Here is a 6,750-nt window from a genome sequence, read left to right on the forward strand (position 1 = left end):
TGTGATGGAAATAGTTTAAGGCATATATATATATTTCCCTTTTGTTGCTTGGCTTCAACTTTTCAGGTTTCAACTCCTGGTCTTCTTACTGCGTTTTTGATTCTAGGTGACCAGGTTGCCTCACTGATTTCTACCTATTCTACCTGTATTAAACTTGAGACCCACCTGAGCCTTTAAGTCTTGCCTTAATTCTCTTCCTTCTTTTTTACCCACTGTATCAAAAGCCCATTGATGTGGATGCTCTGGCCTACCAGGGTTTAAAATGGAAATCAGTGGAGGGCTGTGATATATTTGGAAGAGGCACATGCACTTTTTCTGTTAATCTACTTGCCTAGGTTACTACGAAGAGGAGAGTAACAATTCAGTTCTATATTCATTCAATTAGTACTTACTGAGACTTCCATTGTGTGAGATATCATGCCAGGTGTGGCGATGGCCACAAAAATGAGTTGGCCTTCGAAGAACATGTTCTAACAGCAAAGATAAGACAGGTCTGTCACTCTAGTGTGAAATGCTGACAGAGCTCATAGAAACTCAAGAGGATAACGAGATTTGTTGGTCCTATTTATTTCATAACATTAATTTGATATCTGTGTCACCCTCTCCAATTTATGCAATGTATTTACATCTTTCATAGATATTCTTTTTTAATCTTCATGGTTCTTGTCTGTAGATTAAGACAGTGAAGCGCACACATGTGGAGACAGGGTTCAAAGACAAACTCAGGGCTCTGAGGACAGCATTCATTAAGCTTTATTAAGATTTTACATTCTTCTTCTTCTTCTTTTTTTTTTTTAACAAGAATTTTAGGTTTTAAAACTTTACCAAAGGCTGTATGGACTTTTGACTGTGTGATGTAGAGGTGAAAAATTTAGAAGTCAATTTCAATGATTTCATTTTCCTTTAAAATAATAATCCCCCAAATAAATACTTTTTTTCTCCTATAAAGGACATGAATTTACCATCTCTCTCTCCATGGATATAATTTTGAATTATGTTGATTGGAGGATAAATCAGGAGAATTGCATACGAGTATATGAATGTTTGCATAATTACCATTAATTTAAGTGTCCTTAAGAGAGTTTTGGCTGCTCAAGTGAGCATTTTCTTAATTTAAATTGAATTAAAAATAATCTTTGGGAGAAACAGTTTCTGAAGTGCAACTTGAATTTCATGGAAATGGGAAAAATGAGATGTTGTGGTGCAAAGATCTAATATTGCAAGGATGGAATTTTGAGCCATGCTGATGCAGATAAGCCCGAATATGAGATTGGTACAAAAATTATAATGTCAAATGGTGCTCCAGAGGGGCAGGAAAGTTTCTGCCAAAGGTTTCTTTCCTGTAGCCACAGAGCTCTATAAAAGGTTCGTTTCTTGCTTTAAAATTTAGGCGCATCTAGGAAATTCCCTCAAGGATAATTTTACATATATTAAAATGTTCCAATCTTTGCTCACCTTCCAGGTGGCTGAGCAGAATTCATAGGGAAGGAGATTACATAGGGACCTAATAACTACCATGAAATAGGTACCAAGGCAGTCTCTTTGTTTTAGAGATGTGTTTTTGGAGAATTGCATAAGTAAACCAATATGTATGGTAGATTCCCTTGTGGGAATTGCCCGGGCATGGTTTGATTCTTAAAATCATCCTGTCTGGCTTGCCAGCACTATTTTAATGGCAAAAGCACTGCTGGAAGGGAGAGAAGCAAGTGGTGAGAGGGACACTCTGGGAAAGGGTCAGGGGGATGAACGTGACTGTCACAAGTGTGTGTGGGGTCTTCTGTACTGGCTCTCCGCCATCCTTGTACCTTGAATACCGGTGTCAGAAAGAGCACAACACCGTCCTGGCTTGGATTACCATGCAGGTGGTCAGGCAGCTGAGGCAAAATAAGCAACTGAAACATCCATTCTGCCAAAACAAAATGGCCTTACATTCAAGGAAAAGTGTTAACTGAGATTGTAAATACCCACAATTTAGTGTTAGCAGGTAGTCTGGCTGGTACACAGTTAATGTCCAAGAGGGACAAGGCCTTTATTTAGGGAAATAAACCTCCTTACTTAAAATATTACAATAAACAAGTTTCAGTCTTTCTAGAGGCTCTTCCTTGACTTACCCATTCTCTAAGGTAAAGTAGGAAAATCTCCCTTTGAAACTGATGGTATATAGTTTAGTTATATGGCTCTTTTTGGTGTTTCATCACTTCACTTTAGAAAGCATGGACAGGCCACTACTCTGCAACATTTAGAATTCTACAAAGATGATCATAGAAGATACTGATTCCTTACAGGGACAAAGAAAACTGGGTCTAGACTCTGCCTTGTTACCAATTATGGGACCTGAATTAGAGGCGAGAGCCTTGGAATTGTGTGATCTGGGTTCTGCCTCATTCTTACCTTCAACTGCTAATTGGTATCTGGACATATTGCTAAAGTAACTGGCACATTGCTCAAAAAGCAAGTGCATTTGGAATTTTCATATAATTAACTTGGATATTTTATTTTACTTTTTAAAAATTTATTGGGGTGACAATTGTTAGTAAAATTACATAGATTTCAGGTGTACAATTCTGTATTACATCATCTATAAATCCCATTGTGTGTTCACACCCAGAGTCAGTTCTCCTTCCATCACCATATATTTGATCCCCCTTACCCTCATCTCCCACCCCGGACCCCCCTTACCCTCTGGTAACCACTAAACTATTGTCTGTGTCTATGAGTTTTTGTTTCTAATTTGTCTGTCTTGTTCTTTTGTTGTTTTTGGTTTATATACCACATATCAGTGAAATCATATGGTTCTCTGCTTTTTCTGTCGGACTTATTTCTCTTAGCATTATACTCTCAAGATCCATCCATGTTGTCACAAATGTTCCTATATCATCTTTTCTTACCGCCGAATAGTACTCCATTGTGTATATATACCACAACTTCTTTATCCATTCATCTATCGAAAGACATTTTGGTTGTTTCCATGTCTTGGCCACAGTAAACCAAGCTGCAATGAACATTGGAGCACACGTGTCTTTATGTATAAATGTTTTCAGATTTTTTGGGTAGATACCCAGGAGAAGGATTTCTGGGTCATATGGTAATTCTATTTGTAATTTTTTGAGGAACCTCCACACTGCCTACCATAATGGCTGCACCAGTCTGCATTCCCACCAACAGTGTAGTGAGGGTTCCTTTTTCTCCACAGCCTCTCCAACACTTGTTGCTATTTGTCTTGTTGATGATAGCCATTCTGACTGGGTGAGGTGATATCTCATTGTGGTTTTAATTTGCATTTCTCTGGTGATTAGTGATGTTGAGCATTTTTTCATATGTCTATTTGCCATTTGTATGTCCTCTTTGCAGAAATGTCTCTCCAGGTACTCTGCCCATTTTTCAATTGGGTTGTTTGTTTTTTTGTTGTTGAGTTTCATGAGTTCCTTGTATATTTTGGATATTAGCCCCTTATCGGAGGCACTGTTTGCAAAAATCTTCTCCCATTCAGTTGGTTGCCTCTTTATTTTGTCGATGGTTTCTTTTGCTTTGCAGAAGCTTTTAAGTTTTATATAGTCCCATTCGTTTATTTTAGCTTTTACTTCCATTGCCTTTGGAGTCAAATTCATAAAATGCTCTTTGAACCCAAGGTCCATAAGTTTAGTACCTATGTTTTCTTCTATGCAGTTTATTGTGTCAGGTCTTATGCTTAAGTCTTTGATCCATTTTGAATTAACTTTGGTACATGGTGACAGATAGCAGTCCAGTTTCATTCTTTTGCATGTGGCTATCCAGTTCTCCCAGCACCATTTATTGAAGAGGCTGTCTTTCCTCCATTGTATGTTTGTAGCTTCTTTGTCAAAAATTATCTGTCCATATTTATGTGGTTTTATTTCTGGGTTCTTAATTCTATTCCATTGGTCTATGTGTCTGTTTTTCTGCCAATACCATGCTGTTTTGATTATTGTAGCCCTGTAGTACAAGCCAAAGTTAGGAAGTGTGATACCTCCATTATAGTTATTTTTTCTTAAGATTGCTTTGGCTATTCGGGGTCTCTTGTGGTTCCAAACAAATCTGATGATTTTTTGTTCTATTTCTTTAAAAAATGCCATTGGGATTTTGATGGGGATTGCATTAAATCTGTATATTGCTTTGGGTAATATGGCCATTTTAAGTATGTTGATTCTTCCAATCCATGAGCACAGAATGTCTTTCCATTTCTTTGTGTCTTCTTCAATTTCTTTCAAAAATGTCTTATAGTTTTCAGCATATAGGTCCTTCACATTCTTGGTTAAGTTTATTCCTAGGTATTTTATTCTTTTGCTGCAATTGCAAAAGGAATTGTTTTTTGTATTTCTTTTTCTGAGATTTCATTGTTAGTATATAGGAATGCGATGGACTTTTGTACGTTGATTTTGTAGCCAGCAACTTTACTGTATTCGTTGATTGTTACTAATAGCTTTTTGGTGGAGTCCTTAGGGTTTTCTATATACAGCATCATGTCATCTGCAAAGAGTGATAATTTAACTTCTTCATTCCCAATTTGGATGCCTTTTATTTCTTTCTCTTGCCTGAATGCTCTGGCAAGGACTTCCAACACTATGTTGAAAAGCAGAGGTGTTAGGGGACAGCCCTGTCATGTTCCTGAATGTAAAGCAAAGGGCTTCAGTTTTTCACCATTAATGTTGAGATTGACAGAGGGTTTGTCATATATGGCCTTTATTATGTTAAGGTATTTTTTTCTATGCCTATTTTATTAAGTGTTATAATAATAAATGAATGTTGTATCTTGTCAAATTCTTTTTCTGCATCAATTGATATAATCATATGATTTTTGTCCTTTATTTTGTTTATGTGATGTATCACATTGATGGATTTGCATATGTTGAACCATCCTTGTGCCCCGGGGATGAACCCCACTTGGTCGTGATGAATAATCTTTTTAATGCATTGTTGTATTTGATTTGCTAGAATTTTGTTTAGGATTTTTGCATCTGTATTCATCAGAGATATTGGTCTGTAGTTTTCTTTTTTTGTGCTGTCCTTACCAGGTTTTGGTATCAGGGTAATGTTGGCCTCATAAAATGAGTTAGGGAGTACTGTCTCTTCTTCAATTTTTTGGAAGAGTTTGAGCAGGATTGGTATTAGATCCTCTTTGAAGGTTTGGTAGAATTCACTAGTGAAGCCATCTGGTCCCGGACTTTTGCTTTTGGGAAGGTTTTGGATGACTGATTCAATTTCGTTACTGGTGATCGGTCTGTTTAGATTTTCCAGTTCTTCATGGTTCAGCCTTGGAAGGCTATATGTTTCTAAGAACTTGTCCATTTCTTCTAGGTTATTGAATTTGGTGGCATATAATCCTTCATAGTATTCTTGGATGATCCTTTGTATTTCTGTGGTGTCCGTGATAACTTCCCTTTTTCATTTCTGATTTTGTTAATTAGTGTCTTCTCTCTTTTATCTTAGTGAGTCTAGCCAAGGGTTTGTCAATTTTGTTAATCTTTTCAAAGAACCAGCTCTTTGTCACATTAATTTTTTCTATTGTCTTTTGTTCTCTATTTCATTTAGTTCTGCTCAGATTTTTGTTATTTCCTTTCTTCTGCTGACCTTGGGTTTCACTTGTTCTTCTTTTTCCAGTTCTTTAAGGTGTAACATGAGATTATTTGTTTAGGACTTTTCTTGTTTCTTGAGATAGACCTGTAATGATATAAATTTCCCTCTTAAAACTGCTTTTGCTGCATCCCAAACATTTTGGTAGGATGTATTTTCATTGTCATTTGTTTCTATGTATCTTTTGATCTCTCCTCTAATTTCTTCTTTGACCCAGTCGTCCTTTAAAAGTATGTTGTTTAATCTCCATGTATTTGTGTTTTTTCCTGCTTTCTTTTTGCAGTTGATATCCAATTTCAAAGCCTTGTGATCAGAGAATATGCTTGGTATGATTTCAATCTTCTTAAATTTGCTGAGGCTGATTTTATGTCCCAATATATGGTCTATCCTTGAGAATGTTCCATGTACAGTAGAAAAGAATGTGTAGTCTGATGTTTTAGAATGAAGTGCTCTATATATGTCAGTTATGTCCATTTCATCTAATGTGTTATTTAGGGCTGCTATTTCATTATTTATTTTCTGTTTGCATGATATATCCATAGCTGTCAATGATGTATTTAAGTCCCCTAGTATTATTGTGTTTTGGTCAATTTCTCCCTTTAGTTCTGTTAGTAGTTGCTTGGTATATTTTTGTGCTCCCTGATTGGGGGCATAAATATTGATGACTATTATGTCTTCTTGTTGTATAGTCCCCTTTACCATTATGAAATGTCCATCTTTGTCTCTTGTTATCTTTTTCACCCTGAAGTCTCTTTCATCTGATATCATTATGGCTACACCTGATTTTCTCTGGGTACCTTTTCCTTGGAGTGTCAATTTCCACCCTTTCACTTTGAGTCTATGCTTGTCCTTGTAGCTGAGATGTGTCTCTTGGAGACAGCATATGGTTGGGTTTAGTGTTTTGATCCAATTTCCTACTCTGTGCCTTTTTATTGGTGAGTTCAGTCCATTTACATTTAGGGTGATTATTGATATGTGAGGATTTCCTGTCATTCTATCTTTAGTTTTCTGGTAAGGCTGTGTCTCCATTGTTTCTTTGCCTTTTTGTTGTTGTCTATTTGTGTGGTGGTATTCTATGATGTTTCCCTCTGTTTCTTCTTTTACTACAGTATATATTTCAGTTCTGGGTTTTTTTTTGAATGGTTACCCTTAAGTTTATGT

The sequence above is a fragment of the Rhinolophus sinicus genome, linkage group LG03, assembly GCF_036562045.2.
Source record: "Rhinolophus sinicus isolate RSC01 linkage group LG03, ASM3656204v1, whole genome shotgun sequence".
NCBI lineage: Eukaryota > Metazoa > Chordata > Mammalia > Chiroptera > Rhinolophidae > Rhinolophus > Rhinolophus sinicus.